The sequence below is a fragment of the Pinus tabuliformis genome, chromosome 3_2, assembly GCF_031772625.1.
Source record: "Pinus tabuliformis cultivar Carrire ecotype Pingquan chromosome 3_2, CPIR1, whole genome shotgun sequence".
NCBI classification, from domain to species: Eukaryota; Viridiplantae; Streptophyta; class Pinopsida; order Pinales; family Pinaceae; genus Pinus; species Pinus tabuliformis.
In genome coordinates, this window is record NC_142302.1 from 832302184 (window position 1) to 832320547 (window position 18364).

Below are 18364 nucleotides of genomic sequence, written 5' to 3' on the forward strand. Positions count from 1 at the left end.
TTAATAAGGCTATAAAAGCAAGGGTTATGCTCCCATATTTCTTGGTCTATTCCACCAATAATTCAAATGATGTTGAAGAAATATATTTTTATATTTCTAAACATCAACAGCACTATGATTGTTAGACACATTACTTAAAAAATTTATTTCATGACGGTTGGTTGTATATGCTTAATTAGGTGTGTGTGTGTGTGTGTAAAGCTCCATATTGCTTTATAATCATTAATGGAGGCCATTGTTTTTCTTATGTCAGATAATGTGGCACATTGGAAAGATATAAAATCTTTACAAAACCATTTTTTCTATCCAACCATGTAACAAGGGGTTGAATCTGTTGGGAATATTTGAGCACTACTAAGAGGGGAGGGGGTGAATGAGTAGTGTGTCTTATTACCAAATTTTTCCTTTTATTTACTTTACTAAATAACACACACTAATTATCAACAAGTCATTAAACATTTTCAAGACTATGCATGAATCAGAAGAAGCAAGTAAATCATATCAACAAACATAATCACAAGAAAGCAAAAACACATGAGACAGAAGATATTTGGTGGAAAACCCTTCACCATGAAAAGCACCACCCCTGTTGTTGTTTCTCTGCTCTCAATCTTCTATTAAGAGAAAATTGTATTTTACATAAATTGTTGACCCCCATCAGCTAGGAGAGTCGATCTCATATACAAGCAGTTGACTCTCATCAGCAAAGAGACTTGATTCTACTAATCAACCTGGAAGACTATGTTCTCACCTGGATCTATGGACTACCATCTGCTGAAAGTCGCCATGATCAACCATCCTTGCCTAACTTTGATTGGACTATCTAACTACCACTAGATTCAAAAATTGTTCCTTTTGCTAAATATTCCATATCACTACTTCACACCCATGCATTCATTCCTCCTCTACTCTATGAAGACCTTGTTTCAGTTATTTTCATAATGGAACCCAAGATTTTATGCTCAACTCAACTCAAATTTGCAATATAAACTCTAGCAGTAAAACTCCATCATCAAATCAAATAAAATCACCACAATCATATGCTCTCCCCTCTAGAAATATAGTGGCCACAATGCATCCAACAAAAAGTGAATAATATCACCAAAATATGAAATAAAACTCACTCTACCATAACATCAAAACCTCCCTCCAAGATATAATTACTACATAATACAATTAACAACATAAAACATAATAGCTCTATGCCAAATGCATAAGAAACACCTGCAAAACCAATGTGATATTGATAAGATTTAGAGCTATTCCAAACTCTCCATTAGTACCAACAACTCTGCTACACCTCCATTAGTACCAACAACTCTGCTACACCTCGCTGCAACTCTGATATGAAATCTGACATTCTGAATAATTACACTACTTCAATAAAGAGATATTCTCATTCTGCTTCCATTAGAAATCATATACTGAAGAATTTATGTCCTATACTAGCTCTGAAGCATTCATCTGGAGGGATATTTTACAATGATTTATTAACATAGTAAATTATTTAAAAAATTACCAATCATATCTCTTCTTCATAATAAGATGAAATTTTATTTTAAAAGAGTGCAATAGAAAAATTTTAAAATATAATTAAAAAAAAAATTGAGTTATAATATAAATATCTAAAATATAAAACATGAAGTAATCATGTTCTTCTTATATAAATTGTAATAATAATTAAGAGATGAAAAGAGTTTATATAATGACATCTACAAAATAAAATCATATATATATATATATATATATATATATATATATATATATATATATATATATATTCAATCATATATATATATATAGTCAAGTGAGTTTTAGGAGTTTACTTTTTATCTTTATATTTATATATATGATGGTTTTAAAGTAAATGTTTTAGGAGTTTACTTTATGATTTGACTACTTAATAGGTGTCTTATAATTTCAGGCTAAGTCATTAAAAAAAAAATTAAAAACAAAGTATTGTAATTTTTAGGGGAATGAAAAACTCCTCCCTTTATATCATAAAATAAAATAATTTAAATAAATAAAAAAGAATTGATAGTTTTAATTAAATATAATAATTACAAATTTTATAATTAAAAAATAATAATTATATTAAATTTTTAAATCGAACATTGTGATTTTTAAGGAAATGGAAAACTCTACATTTATATCATAAAATAAAATATTAAAAGAAAAAAATTAACTGATTTTTTAATTAAAATATAATAATTATAAATTTTTTTAATTAAATAATAATAAGAGCAAAAAAACCACTTAGAAAAGGTAATAGTGTTTGATCTCAAAAATATTTCCACTATTTAAATAGCTGGGTTAACATTTTAATATATATATATATATGTGAGATTTTTTCCGTTAGCAATGATGAAAGCCTATTTTGAATAAACGATGGAGCAAAGAAAACGAATGTTCACCAACCCCACTAAAATAGACATCTTTGTGAATATCATTCAAATATATGCATTATATGTAATTTTCAAGTAAAAGTTCACTAATATGAATAAACCATCGCTATAATCAAAGAGGAAATTTTCATTTTAAGGGTAGATGCATTTAAATTAATATTTCAAATTACTTATTGAAAAAAAAATTATTATTAGCAAACCACTCGATTTACCAAGAAAGAGAAATAATGTTTAACCATTTAAAGCATTCTGAGTGAAATAATGATAGCACAATTGAAATCATGAATGAACATGTGCGTTCATGTTTATTCATATTTACTTTTTACTACACTCTTTTGTTCAGAAGGCAATTAATTTCCTGACAGATTTCATTAGTCGACTGTGGAGAGCTGGTGAATCGTCAAACCGCACTCGTCTAACTTCTAGTTTGTTATGATATGCTGATGCCTGCTCTGCGTTGCCACTGACCATCAGTTGTTGTTCCTCATTTGATTTTAGATTGCGGCATCCAGGAGTTGGAACATGGACATTACAATGAGGTGACGGAGTGCGCGTAGCAGATCGTCCCGCTGCCGACTTCTCAATGGATGAATGGACATTAAATTGCCTTGAAGGAGTTGGAACATGGCGATTAGGTTGAGGGGCAGCAAGCACGTGTAGTTGCTGCTCCTTTCTTGATTTTTGATTGCGGCATCCAGGAGTTGGAACATGGCCATTGCATTGAGGTGAGGGAGTGCGCGTAGCAGATCGCCCTGCTGCCGACTCCTCAATGGATGAATGGAGGTTAAATTTCTGTGATGGAGTTGGAACATGGCGATTAGGTTGAGGAGCTGCGAGAACAAGCAGGGGGTTGTGATCAGGTTGAGAGCGACCATCATCTCGAAGTGATTTCCATCCTCCTGACGCCACTGCTTTAACGGAAGAACCAACATTTTTGCTTATAGATAGTCCTGGCGAAGTTGGAACATTTTTGTGGGTTCGAGGTCCGGGAGAAGCAGCAACGACAACTAAGGGGTTTTCCTTAAACAATAACGTCGTCATAAATAGGGCAAGAGCGGCAACCACAAGGTCGGACACAGTAGGTTTCATTTTCATGAGCAATGGCTTCATCGTTCTTACACTTATGCACAAAGAAACCTCGTATATACTTGATGAATCTTCGGCGGATTGATCTGTTAGATGATTGATGGTTGATAAATATTGGAAACAACGGGATTTTTGGACACGTGATTTCTTGATGAGTTGTACTAGCAGATGAAATATTTCGTGCATCCATATAATACAATACTCATATAGAGGGATCGTCTATAAATACGCGAGGGAGAAACGGACGCGAGATTTTAGATGTGAGATATTGAACAATCTGTATATTGTGTTGAATTCCAATTAAATGTAATATCGACCATGGACAGATTCTTCCTTCGTAGAGCACACGGGAGAGAACATATACGATTGTTTAAAGTCGTTGTGCCAAAAAGCATCTAACGTTTCAATTTTGTGCATTGAATAGTAATGTTTGACCGCCTTGTTTGACAGGGTCCTCGAAGCTGTTTAGGTCAACCTCGGTGTTGAATTGACTTGAAAGCAAAGCTTCAAGATACATAAATACAAATGTGTTCCAAGATGTACAGAAATTAGGAAGCTAATTCAGAGGTAATGTAAATGTATATGACTGTGTGGGAAGGTATTAAATCTTGCCCATAAATTTTGTTGTGAAAGCTAGGTTCACATTAATCACTGATTTTGCATTTAGCAGAGAGTCGAAGATTTCGAAAAGCACTTTCGATTAATCTGAATCCATATCCGTGTTTTGGCATGGCAGATTCTCCGAATATTCGGGAATCCGACGGACGCCCATTTCAATGAATTCCTAAATATTAAAAGAATCTGCCATCTACATAAGCTCACCGCATTTAACACGGGGTCAAAAGAAATGAGAAACATTTTCGAAATGCATCCTCCTTTTTTAATATATATATAAAAATTGTAGCCTAGCCATCTAAATAGGTAAAACAAAAAATAATATAACTTTCTCTATTGGTTAATAATAATATTATTATCTCTGATGAATATGTTATTGATAATATAGCTAAGTAATTCAATTAAAAGAGCTTTTAAAATTTATGAACTGATCATGATAGTATGGGAGAGTAGCTTGCAGAGTTTATATGTAGGCTATCTATTGGCATACTTTTATGAAACTTTTATACTGTTTTACATTTAAATCGTTCATAGATATTATTTATTTTAAAAACTATTATTTAATATTATAATAATAATTTCAAACATACGTGAAATAGCATGTTTTTGTGTAGTTAATTTTGTTTTAAATTTAGATTCTGTTATCATATCGTGGACTTGAAACATGATACGTTGTGTAAATTAGTTTCCAGTGTACTTTAATTAAATTTTATTTATAAATATAATTAAATTTTATTTATAAATATAATTGAGATTTTAATGTTATTTGAAATAGAATTATGTAATATTTTTAATTTTAAATATATTTAAAAATATATATTTTTTCAAATTTAATTAAATTAATAATAATTTAAATATATATATATTATACTTTATAAAATAGTTAATATTATATTATATTATATTTTATAAAATAGTTAAAACTTTTATGTAAATTCATATGTCCCTTTAACTTTTAATTTAATAATAATATAATTTAATAATCAATTAAATTAATTTATTTTAATTAAATATGGTTATGCCCCAAGTCCATTCCAACTAACCCTTTCTTAGCCAAATTTAGCCGTTAGTCAATATAGTCGTTGCTTGGTAAAGAATTATAACCATTAGAGGTTCTGCTCTGACTATTTAACATGCAAAGTTGGATCTAATTCTTCAACTTGTCCTCATGATGAACCACACTGGTTCATTCGAAACACTTCGACAAAAGAAATATCATGTAATTTAGGCCAAAAAATCTCCCATAAACTTGATATGGATCACAGAAACCTCAATTCAACAAAAAAAATAATTACAAAATAATATAAATTATTTTTTATTCTCTCATAAACTTGATATGGATCACAAAAACCTCAATTCAGCAAAAAAATAATTACAAAATAATATAAATTATTTTTATTTTTATTTTTCATTTATATCGTCAAAGACTTCAATCACAAATCAAAAAATCATTATTCCTTTACTATTCTAAATATAATTTTTTAATTTAAATTTTATAAAACTCGTAGTTTTTGAAATTTCAATTTCATGTTATTCTACATCGTTTAGTCCTTTTATAGTTATTTTCTTACTGGTGAAAAGTTATATATATGTGAGTTCCTGTCTCTATCTCTGTTGGCCCAAAGGATATATTCTTAAAGAGAAGAAGTTATATAAATGATACATGAGTATAAGGTGATGGTGTTTTATGATATTTTAGTTGCAATGTAAATTAAAAGGACAATAATATGTTGATTTAGAGAAATGATAAGAGATACTTATACAATGAATTTGAGGATGTGAAAGTATGAAATATAGGATAATATTTTTTTTAAATATATAATATTTTTTATAGAAATTGTTTCTAACTATGTGAATATTGAGTTTTTCTAACAATGATATGTTGCATTATTACAAAATATAACGTATATGTTTTCATTAATGCAACCTTTGAGTATCTCAATGTTGAAATCCTGCTACAAAAGCATGTGGTTCTGTAACACATTGCTCTTGCGCATAACTATTTTTCCACAATATATAATGTTAACTTTATACTTCCTTAAATTATGACAGTTATTATTTCCTTGAAATTACAAGGCCTTTTATTAAGGAAAACATAAAAGGATCTTAACATTGTTAAACAATTTTTTTTATATCGTAAGTCTAAATGTACGTAGAGAACCATTTTTTTTTTTGTAAAACGGTGAAAGGGCCCAAAAAATTATAATGGAAATTAATAAGGGATGTATTTTAAGGTTTTTATATATGTCAAAGAGAGAAATGTATTAGAAATAGTAATCACTATTAATTATTTGAAAAAAAAATTATATTTGATTTCTACATAGTAGACACTATATATGTTTGTAGTTTCATGGACAAGTATTTTTTTAGCTAATAAAAAATAATATCTAATATGTGTGTGTTATCTCAGTAATTAATGTTTTCATGTACTTGCATTCCAAACCACTACGTTAAAGATCCTATATCTAAAGAAACGAAGTCATCATGCATGTAATAATCTCTTTAGGAAAAAAATAAATTAAAAACTATTCGTGTTTATGATACATAGTAATTAATATATAATGTTATTTTTCAAATTATTTATATTTATTGTACATAGTAATTAGTGATATAGTACATAGTAATTAATAATATAGTACACAAAAGTCAATTTTTGCCGTCATTACGTGTTAGGCCCCTATACTACTAGTGTAACCCCTTATTGTTATTAGTATAACCCACTTATTATATTGTTGTACCCATGTAGTGCCCATATTGTTACTATTGTGCCCCATAGAAGCCCACTATTGTTATTAATGTGCCCTTACATTATTATTGTTATGTCGGCTCTGATTATGTTATGACCACTTAGACTCCTATATATAGAAAGGGGGTCTTTTCATTTGTATCATCCAAGAATTGTTCATTTATGTAATGTAAAGGAGGTTTCCCCCTCGAAGAGGCTAAATTCTAAGTCGTTGATCTATCTTTTCTATCTTTTCTTGAGCTGGTTCCATAACATTTGGTATCAGAGCTTTGGATTCTAGGGTTTCACTGCTCCAAACAGGTCGTCGTGGAATTTTCGGTATAACTTTTTTCTGTGGCGTTTCAGAAGTCGCAAGAAAAACCCATTTGAGAAGAAATCGCGCTGAACCTTGGGTCTGAATTTCAGAGCTTTTCACGCGATATTTGTGGAGATATGATATGAGGAAGTTGGTCTTTTTGCAAACTCCTGAATTACATTCAAAACAGGTGACCTGGGGAAAATCGTCATAACTTTCTCTCTGGGGATCGGATTGAAATTTCGTAAGAAGATACAAAAAGAGGACGGACTGTAGTTTCTTGTATGCATTTTTATGATCCAAAGGTTGAAACAGTGACACGTGGCACTTCATACAATTTCGCTCTTCTGGAAAGGTCTATAATCAGGTCATCTTGGGAGATTGTGCATAACTCTTTCTTAGAGAATCCAGTTTGGATCAAACTGGTGGCACTGGAAAGAGGATGCAGAGGGCTACTACAGTTCACAATTTCAGAACTTAAAGATCTGAAAGTATAGAGTTACAGTCGTTTCAAGGTCGAGCTCATAAAATCAAGAAAAAGCAAGATGAGGAAGTTTGATAGCAAGGATTCGGTAAATTGGATACTTCAGATGGAGCAATATTTTGATCTAAATGGTGTACAACTGTTACAAAAGGTATGTATTGCATCTTCATATTTATATCCAGATTAATTTTTATGGTATGAAGGGCTTTGTTCTCGTAAAAAACTTGTTACGTGGTCAATTTTCACGGAGGAAATGATAGCACATTATGAGGATACAAAGAGCAACACCTTCTTTAGAGCAACACCACAACAATTGGAAAGAGTAAAAGGGCTTTGTGACATAATGAAAAGCAAAATTATTGAAACCAGGAAGCATACCCCTCACAACTATAAAGATGGAAGTGTTGTTTCTCCCAGCCTTCCACAACCTACAAGGGTTGCACCACAACAATTGGAAGAAAAAAGAGAAAAAGGGCTTTGTTACAATTGTGATAGAAAATGAACTAAAGGTCATAGGTGTGTTGAGAAGAAATTATTTTACATAGAATATAAAGAGGATGAAGAAAAGGATCAAGGAGCATCAAAAGAAGAGGATATACACCAGGACACCACCCCAGAGAAAGAAGGAATGAATCAGACCATATCTTGTAAAGCATTGGCAAGAATTACCACTCCTCAAACTCTCAAGATAGAAGGACATATCAAGAAGAAAAAGGTGAAAGAAGTGAAAGATCACATCGAGAAAGAAGAAATGAATCCAACCATATCTTGTAATTCAATGGACGAAATTACCACTCCTCAAACTATCAAGATAGAAGGACACATCAAGAAGAAAAATGTTCAAGAAGTGAAAGATCACATCGAGCATCAAGAAATGAATCTGACCATATCTTGTAAAGGACTGGAAGAAATTACGACTCCTCAAAAGATACAAGGACATATCAAGAATAAAAAGGTTCAAGCAGAGAAAGATCACATCGAGCATCAACAACAAGTTCTCCAACTTTTAAAGGATAATGCCACTTTGGTGCAAAATCAAACGAAACAACAGGTAGATCAACATCGTAGTGAAAAATGTTTTGATGTAGGTGATTGGGTATTTTCACTGCTACATCTCAAGCAAGCTATTTATGAGAAGGAAATGTTGACAATACTACATGCACTTAAAAAATGGCAACCTTACTGAATGGGAAGACTCTTCAAGGATGAGGATGTGGAAGCATTGTTTTGTGCTATTTATATTATCCAACCAAACTGGATAAACGAAGAAAGGGATGAATGGAAGAAGGATGAAGAAGTATGGCCACTTATTCAAAAGTTGCAAAAGATCCCAATTCAAGCAATATTGCCAGAAATTGAAGAGGAAGGAAAAATCATATTGGAACCTGGAGCAGTCACAGAAACAAGAACCCGACAACTACGAAATAGATCAATTTCAGAGTATCTCATCAAGTGGAAGAACTTACCCACTGAATATTCCACATGGGAGGACAAGAATTTTATACAGAAGCATCAAGAACTACTCAAGCGTTGAGGACAACGCTTTTTGAAGGAGAGGGGCATGTTAGGCCCCTATACTACTAGTGTAACCCCTTATTGTTATTAGTATAACCCACTTATCATATTGTTGTACCCATGTAGTGCCCATATTGTTACTATTGTGCCCAATAGAAGCCCACTATTGTTATTATTGTGCCCTTACATTATTATTGTTATGTCGGCTCTGATTATGTTATGACCACTTAGACTCCTATATATAGAAAGGAGGTCTTTTCATTTGTATCATCCAAGAATTGTTCATTTATGTAATGTAAAGGAGGTTGCCCCCTCGAAGAGGCTGAATTCTAAGGCGTTGATCTATCTTTTCTTGAGCTGGTTTCATAACATTATGCAATAAGAGGGGAGACATTTTAACCAATCACCACAATCTTATGATCTCCACTCTAGAAATATAGTGGCCACAATCATATGCTCTTCACTCTAGAAATATAGTGGCTACAATGCATCCAACAAAAAGTGAATAATATCACCAAAATATGAAATTAAACACTCACTCTACCATAACATCAAAACCTCCCTCCAAGATATAATTACTACATAATACAATTAACAACATAAAACATAATAGCTCTATGCCGAATGCATAAGAAACACCTGTAAAACAAATGTGATATTGATAAGCTTTAGAGCTATTCCAAACTCTCCATTAATACCAACAACTCTGCTACACCTCACTCCAACTCTGATCTGAAATCTGACGTTTTAAATAATTACACTGCTTCAATAAATAGATATTCTCATTATGCTTCCACTAGAAATCATATATTGAAGCATTTATGTGCTATACTAGGTCTCAAGCATTCATCTACTACTATTTAACCTTCTCGCTCATACACTCACCCATCCAACCTCACCTAGCTCCAAAATGAAGTATATCAAACATGAAAGGTGAAATTCACCTTAGGGCTAGGATTAAGAGTGCAAAACGTTGACACAATCAATCCACTATCACCAATACTTGTGCACTAAAGGTGTTGACATCATTGCATGAAATTTTCAAGCCATCAAAAACCTTTACAACTAAATATAGAAGCCTTTGGGAATTTCCATGCTAAATAAAATTCGATTTGCACCGAGGAATCCAAAGAAATGTTCATGACAATGATCAACTGCATGGACAACTCTAATTTCTCTGGGTTGCAATCACTCCCACGGTCTTGCCTACCAGTGGTTGGATCCTTTCAACAACTCCCACAATCAAATATCCCTTCTCACTCCTCCTATAATGATGGTGGCAGTAATGGTGATGATGTCTCTCAGAGCTAGAGCTAGAATGAAATTCATAAGCACCACCCCTCCTGCCCAGTGTATCCAAAGATCTGTCACCTTTGAATTTATGATCTCTCTCCAACATGTGTCTTCTAAGAGAACTGCTTCCATATGCCCTGTTAGTCTTCTCCTCCTATCCAGTACTGGTCCCCATCTATCCCTGCTTCTGAAAATCTAAAAGACTCTGAAGGATGATTGCATTAACTTCTTCTTCTTTACCTTGAGCTCTTGCAAGTCTTTCTTATATCTCAATTAACTTGTCATTTCAACCTTGCAACTTATGATCTCTGCCCTTAGAATCCTCAATGTATTGGCCAGGTCAAGAGAATACTCTTCTCATGACTGCCTAACTGACCTTTCCCATTCCACTGAATTCATTTTTGATGTTCTATTTCCTGCAAACATACTATGTTAGATAAACCAAGCAGACAACATAATCAAACTCACACGTCAATGTATCTGAGGGGAGGCTATCACACCTGCATAGTTCAGTCTAGATTAGTACACCACAATATCACAATTATATCGATTCATACATGAGTATCATAACCATAACCATATGAGCTTGTTAATCGAGATTAGCGCGATACATATAATATCAAGATCTTAGCCACAATGACCATAATCATCATGCACATGACCGAAATCCATATAACATCAAATTAACTATCATGCATGACTAACACTAGTAGAAAATGATGAATTTAATGACTGGGTGACTAAAAACATTAGTCACCACAATTATTTCAAGTGAATTACTACTAAATTTTAGCAATTTTAAGTGAACGAACTAAAAATGGCTAACTTAAACAACTAATTTAGTCTACGAATCAAATATACAACTAGCTAATAAGTGAATAAACTAAAAATGACTAACTTAAATGACTAATTTAGTCTAAGATTAAAAAATATGACTAGATAATAAGTGACAATTATTTCATGATGAGACTACCCTACAAGCCACCAAATTTCTATCATATCCACGATGTCAACAACAATTTGTGGTTAAAGATATGGAAAATTTGGAACAAGCTTAGCTCTAGAGCCTAGGATTTTTTCCACCTCTAATGTTTATGCTCAAAGAGATCAATTTCTAAAGCATGTGGGAGCCAAACTATCACCTTTCCCATGTTGACTCCCTCTATTGAACATCATTGAAAATTTTCATAAATTAGTTATCCTTACTAAAACAAAAATTTAATTGGAAATGGTCATTAATCCAATGACATTACTACTTCACTATAGTTTTTGACCACACAGAGATTAGTTTGATGTCTACCCTACAAGCTACTAAATTTCTATGATATCCATGAGGTCAACACCAATTTGTGGTTCAAGATATAACTAAGTTGGAACAAACTTAGCTCTAGACCCTATGCTATTTTTCCACCCCTGATGTTTATGGACAAAGAGATATGAATTTTCTAAAACATGTGAGCGAAAGTATTACATTTCCCATGTTACTCCCTCTATTGAACATCATGAAAAATATCTATAAATTAATTATCCTTACCAAACCAAAACTTTTCTGCATTTTTTAACCACACAAAGCTTGTTTTGATATTATCATAATTCGCTTTTAATAAATCAACCAAAATTCCCCAAATAATTTTTGGTGACACAAAGACAAGTTTTTTCATAAATGAATAATTATTTATAATTAGAAATACCTCTCATTAAACAGAAGAAATAACCCAACATTTTATTTAATGGAATTTAACTCCCCTTGAAAAACACATGATCATTTAACACGAGCATTTCGTTCAAGGTTTTATGGATTTGTTTCTTTGAAATATCAAAATTGTTTATTTCCCTCCATTTGAAATGTTTGTCCAGCAGGAAGAAGGAGAAGGAAGGGCACGCCATGCCATCGTAGTATGATCTGATTCATTTCGTTGAATTCATGAGATTGGATTCTCCGTGCCTACAATCACAGTGATTTGGTTTTACTGCGGGAATGTACACAACGTTGCCCACACTACTAGGAAATGGCCCATACCAAGCCCTCCATCTCTATGAACAACTTCAAAATATTTCTGGATAAGCACAAAGAGGCACTCAACTAAAGGATATCTATCTGGGCAGGTTGGAAATGTCTAGAAACTGGGCAACGGAAACAGGAATAGAAACATGACTCTCCTCTAATAAGTATAGTCGTATCATGGGTACTACCATCCATCAATCATGCTTTCCCTCCAGATTATGTGTTGGGGCCTTTAGGGAATCCTGGCTACTAGTGGGGTTGGGAAGGCACAAACATGTGCCTAAAATGAGGATTCAAAGGTTAAAGCCCATGTTTCATTAGGCTATTTATATCGTCAAATAGGATTGGATGGAGAAGTTGTTTGGTTTTTGCACCTCACATTACTTATGAATCATTTCTCTATTAGTGCAAGCTAAATCGACTATATTTTTCTTTTTCTCCCTTGTATTCTCTGACTTGTCTTATAAGGCTATGTGTACACAGTTCCATGGAGGAATATGAACCCAAAGGCATAAGTGATAATGGCTTCAACAAAAAAGACGACAGGTGCCTTTCTGAAAAAAAAATAAACCAAGAAAATGATCAAATAAGAGAGAAAGAATGCACTGATTATGACAAGGAAATCAAATATCCTAAGACCGTAGCTGGTCACCACCCTATAACATCCCCTCCCATATTTACCCATTGTTACAAGCTCTTCAAGGTAAACATAAGTTTTTTCTTACTGTGACATGACCTGACCTCCAAGTTCTGGTTATGAAAGTGGGACCAACAAACTAAAAACTTATTGATACCCCTCAAGAGCACAAAATCACCTAGAAGTCAATACAAAACCTCTAACGACCATATCTTGAGTTGGAACTGCTTTTTGTAAATCCTAAACCCAAAACACACCCACAACACAGGATGAATGTGGTTATGAGCCTCCAAAAACACACATAGGCATGCTTCCATGTGGTTATGACTCAAATATTCTAGTTTTGTGCATGTTGTTCTGGGATTTGTGCCACCTTTTCTGCCTAACCTCTAGACCCCTTCCCAAAACTTCCTGTAACTTTCCAGAATCATGATTAAGGTGATAATAATGCTATACATTCAAAATTGAAGAAAGGACTTGACCTAGACTGCCTAGTACACATCAGACATTCCGTCAAACATATGGTAAACATATAAGTTAGAGACCATGAATGCATATCTAATCATAAATATTTGAAATTCATCTGAGGATCACTAAGAAGGCCTAATGCCCTCTCAAGTACCTGCAAAAACACTTGTTAAACCATTCAAATACTTATTAAATCATGAATGAGAGCCATAGCTAGAGCACATCATAGAACCATGCTTATAACCAACATATAACCAGGATATTAACCATGACAGACCAACCATCAAATCAACACAATAATAAGTACAAGTGGTCATAAATCACAATAGGAAAATAGATCTTATTAGCTTATGAAAAATCCAAGCAAGTTAGGGATTTCCAGGTACCACCCGACCATAGATTGGGTTGAACCACATATTTATTTCATCCAATCACACTTGTGCCATATTCCAAGCATCAATGTGGGATCTCTTACTACAAACCAAGACATAACAATGAGGGAATCCAAAGGTTAAACAACCTCTGCCCTTAATCTACTATGATTTCACCTAAACCAGCCCCGAGATCACAAAACCAAACCAAGCTTGGATGCATCAAAATTTCTTCACCATACCTTGAGGAAATTTTCTGTCTCCACCCACTCATTGAGGGCTTCGTGGAGAAACCCATCTCCACCCCCAACCCTTGGTAATTTTCCTGAGACCACCTCACACAGTTCCAAAACCTTCTGGTAATCCAAAGCTCAACGAAGAATGAATCACATCACACCATGGTTATCCATGAAGTGGCAAGGAAAGCCTGAAACCATTGTCAAACTAGGAAAAACCCATGCCAAATACAACAATTGAATCAAATATGCAAATACATGTACCATGCATTCACACCTCTGCTATGAAATTGCACATGTAACCTGTTACCTGCAAGATCCTCGTGCTAAAGTTGCTAATCCAACCTTCTTCTTCATTTTCTTCACTTTTCTTTTCTTTTCTTTCACTTCCCCTTCTCCAAATCCAAGTGCTTGTTATCTTTCCTTTACTATACTTGCTCCAAAGATGGGAAAAAGTTGTCAATTGTTTCTCAAGTGCCTTTTTATCATTGATGTCTAGTCTCTTCCTTTCATTTTTCAATTTTATTTGATTTTCCTCTAATTTCCCTTGCATGCATATTTGTGCCTCTTCACCTTCCTCTTCTCCTATTTTCCTTTATTTCCTTAATTAAATTCTAATTATTATCTCTTTGGCTTTATCAATGCCTTTGCCAATTTCCACTAGTGACTCCCATTGTGATGTTTTTCAACCATTAGCTTGGAATACGTGTCCCATGACCGTGGTCTTATTTTTCCTTTATTATCTTTTTATTAAATGAAACTTTAACCAAAACTTTCACACTTCAGAACTTTTAAGGTAAACATTTTAATCACATTAGAGATATTTTACAATGATTTATTAACATAGAAAATTATTTAAAAATTACCAATCATATCTCTTCTTCATAATAAGCTGAAATTTTATTTTAAAAAAAGTGCAATAGAAAATTTTTAAAATATAATTAAAAAAAAAAATTGAATTATAATATAAAATATCTAAAATATAAAACATGAAGTAATCATCTTCTTCTTATATAAATTGTAATTATAATTAAGAGATGAAAAGAGTTTATATAATTACATCTACAAAATAAAATCATATATATATATATATATATCTATATATATATATATATATATATATATAATCAAGTGAGTTTTAGGAGTTTATTCCTTATCTTTATCTTTATCTTTATCTTTATCTTTATATTTATATATATGACAGTTTTAAAGTAAATGTTTTAGGAGATTACTTTATGATTTGATTATTTAAAAGGTGTCTTTATGATTTGAGACTAAGTCATTAAAAAAACTGAGTATTGTAATTTTTAGGGAAATGAAAAACTCCTCCCTTTATATCATAAAATAAAATAATTTAAATAAATAAAAAAGATCGATAGTTTTAATTAAAATATAATAATTACAATTTTTACAATTAAAAAATAATAATTATATTAAATTTTTAAATCGAATATTGTAATTCTTAAGGAAATGGAAAACTCTACTTTTATATCATAAAATAAAATATTTTAAATAAATAGAAAAAAATTAACTGATTTTTTAATTAAATATAATAATTATAATTTTTTTTAATTAAATAATAATAAGAAAATATTTTTAAAAACTTAAATTGAAAAAAAAACCTTTAGAAAAAGTAATAGTGTTTGATTTTAAAAATATTTGCGCTATTTAAATAGCTAACTCAACATTTTAATATATATATATATCATTTTAAAATATATATATATATATATGAGATTTTTTCCGTTAGCAATGATGAAAGCCTATTTTGAATAAACGATGGAGCGAAGAAAACGCATGTTCACCAACTCCACTAAAATAGACATCTTTGTGAATATCATTCAAATATATGCATTGTACGTAATTTTCGAGGAAAAGTTCACTAATATGAATGAACGATCGCTATAATCAAAGAGGAAATTTTCATTTTAAGGGTAGATGCATTTAAATTAATATTTAAAATTACTTATTGAAAAGAGAAAATTTATTAGCAAACCACTCGATTTACCAAGAAAGAGAAATAATGATTAACCATTTAAAGCATTTCAATTGAAATAATGATAGCACAATTGAAATCATGAATGAACATGTGCGTTCATGTTTATTCATATTTACTCTTTACTACACTCTTTTGTTCAGAAGGCAATTAATTTCCTGACAGATTTCATTAGTCGACTGTGGAGAGCTGGTGAATCGTCAAACCGCACTCGTCTAACTTCTAGTTTGTTATGATCTGCTGATGCCTGTTCTGTGTTGCCACTGACCATCAGTTGTTGTTCCTCATTTGATTTTTTGGTTGCGGCAGGAGTTGGAACATGGACATTACAATGAGGTGAGGGAGTGCGCGTAGCAGATCGTCCCGCTGCCGACTCCTCAATGGATGAATGGACATTAAATTGCCTTGAAGGATTTGGAACATGGCGATTAGGTTGAGGGGCAGCAAGCACGTGTAGTTGTTGCTCCTTTCTTGATTTTTTATTGCGGCATCCAGGAGTTGGAACATGGCCATTGCATTGAGGTGAGGGAGTGCGCGTAGCAGATCGCCCCGCTGCCGATTCCTCAATGGATGAATGGAGATTAAATTTCTGTGATGGAGTTGGAACATGGCGATTAGGTTGAGGAGCAGCGAGAACAAGCAGGGGGTCGTGATCAGGCCCAGAGTGACCATCATCTCGAAGTGATTTCCATCCTCCTGACCCCACGGCTTTAACGGAAGAACCAACATTTTTGCTTATAGACAGTCCTGGCGAAGTTGGAACATTTTGCTGGGGTTGAGCTCCTGGAGAAGCAGCAACCACAACTAAGGGGTTATCCTTAAACAATAGCGTCAACACAAATAGGGCGAGAGCAGCAACAACAAGCGCAGACACAGTAGGTTTCATTTTCATGAGCAATGGCATCATCGTTCTTACACTTATGCACAAGGAAACCTCGTATATACTTGATGAATTTTCGGGGATTGATCTGTTACGTGATTGATAGGCTGATAAATAATGGAAACAACTCGATTTTTGGACACTTGATTTCCTGATAAACTGTACTAGCAGATGAAATATTTCATGCCTCCATACAATACAATAATCATATAGAGGGACTGTCTATAGATACGCGAGGGAGAAGGGGCGGAGCAGAAACGGACGCGAGATTTTAGATGTGAGATATTGACCAATCTGTATATTGTGTTGAATTCCAATTAAATGTAATATCGACCATGGACAGATTCTTCGTTCGTTCGTAGAGCACACGGGAGAGAACACACACGACTGTTTTAAAGTCGCTGTGCCAAAAGGCATCCAACGTTTAATATTCTCCTGTTACCCGGATGGTTTCAATTTTGTGCGTTGACTGTTTGAATGCGGGGGAGAGAGTGGAATAGTAATGTCTGACCCGGTTGGGTGGTTTGAAAAGGTCCTCGAAACTGTTTAGGTCAACCCCGGTGTTGAATTGACTTCAACCCATGAGAAAGCAAAACTTCAAGATATATACATAGAAATATGTTCCTAAATGTACAGAAATTAGGGAGCTAATTCAGAGGTAATGTAAATGTATATTACTGTGTGGGAAGGTATTAAATCTTGCCCATAAATTTTGTTCTGATTTTGGATTTAGCACAGACTCGAAGATTTCGAAAAGCACTTTCGATTGATCTAAATCCGTATCCGTGTTTTCGCATTTAAGACGGCCACACAAGAAATCGGAAACATATTCGAAACGCATCCCCTTTTTTAATATATATAAAAAATTGTAGCATAGTCATCTAAATAAGTAAAACAAAAAATAATATAACTTTCTTTATAGGTTAATTAAATAAAACTGGGAGAATTTGAAATTTCTATTTTATGTTATTCTAGTTTTTTAGTTATCCATGCAAAGGATATATTTTTAAAGGAATAAGTTCTATAAATGATACATGAGTATAAGATGATGCTTTATGATATCTTAGTTGCAATGTAAAGGAATAAGTTCTATAAATGATACATGAGTATAAGATGATGCTTTATGATATCTTAGTTGCAATGTAAATTAAAAGGACAATAATATGTTAATTTACAGAGATGAAAAGAGATACTTACACCATGAATTTGATGATGTGAAAGTAAGAAATATAAGATAATAAAATTTCTTTTAGAATATTTAATTTCTATTTATAGAAATTGTTTCAAACTATGTGAATTTTGACTTTTTCTAACAATAATATGTTGCATTCT